The following is a 1,291-nucleotide window of genomic DNA, read 5'->3' on the forward strand; positions in this document are numbered from 1 at the left end:
GTCTATCAACACCCCAGACAGCCCTGTGGTTTCCTGCTCAGAGTCCCATTGGCAAATGGGAGTGTAGGGTCTGTTACGTCATGTTCCTCCTGAGACATTTCTCAATCTCTGGTTTTGCTATGCTTTTATCTCTCAATGTGCACTCACCACAACACCACTGTGTCCTCCTTCCTGTCAGTGATTGTTGTCTTGGAGTTTCCTGCCACCTGGACAATAATGCCAGGCAAAGTGACAGTGTCCTCAAGCGCTCGAGAGGGACGGAGCAAAGTCTCTAGTTGTGGTTTCATACTCCCCATGGCCTGGCTTCTCTTTCTTTCTGATATGTTAGCGATGTCAGCACCTTTACCAGTTTCTTCCAAGTAACCCAGGGATGCATTAAACGAAAGGCAAATGTCCTTCCCAACATTGTTCTTTGGAAGCAACTGCTTGTTAAACTATTTGTTCCTAAATATCTTAAAGGCTGAGCTTACAGTTTTGATCAGGAAACACTCATTTTTATTTTAGAATTTGACTGTTAACAATTATACAATCCAACCCTATGAGATGTAACAATGTTGTATGTATATTAGACATACTGAGGTGTGACTAAAAGATCTGTCTGTCTATCTGTCTGTCTATCTATCTATCTATCTATCTATCTATCTATCTATCTATCTATCTATCATCTATCGAGATGATGGCCTCAGACTTGCTATACACCTGAGAAGGACCTTGAACTTCTGCTTTTCTTGTCTTTTTCTTCCAATGCAGGTGTACTAGGCATATGCTACCACAGATAATTTATGTGATGCTGGGACTCAAACCCAGGGATTCGTGCATATTAGGGAAGTGCTTTAAAAACTGAGACATATCCTTGTCCCCAGCCCACATGTGAGAGATTTATATAGGTAGTCTGTGTCTGGTGAGTGGCAGTGGTGGGTGGAGCAAGGGCACCAAGAGTGTGTGCAAGGTCTGGACTATAAGAACACATTGTGGAATCTGAATGTGACAGGCATGGAATTGACACATACCAGCAGGAGACTGCACTGAATGTGGGGAGGCCATTGGAGCAGAGGCTCTGGGAAAACAGCTATATAGATGAGGGGAGGATTGGGCAGATGATGTGGAAATGAAGACTTCGGCAGTCCTACGGATGTGGAGGTTGACTAGATACAGAACCGGTGATTGTATGGAGTGGGTGACAAGGTTAAAGAAAGTTAGAATATAGAGAAGAGAGGATATGGTAGTTGCTATAAATGAGGACAGGGCTGGTGCTTAATAAGTCTGTAAACCAGACAGGCCATAATCTAAT

This window comes from Rattus norvegicus, chromosome 1, assembly GCF_036323735.1.
Source record: "Rattus norvegicus strain BN/NHsdMcwi chromosome 1, GRCr8, whole genome shotgun sequence".
In the NCBI taxonomy this organism is placed as follows: domain Eukaryota; kingdom Metazoa; phylum Chordata; class Mammalia; order Rodentia; family Muridae; genus Rattus; species Rattus norvegicus.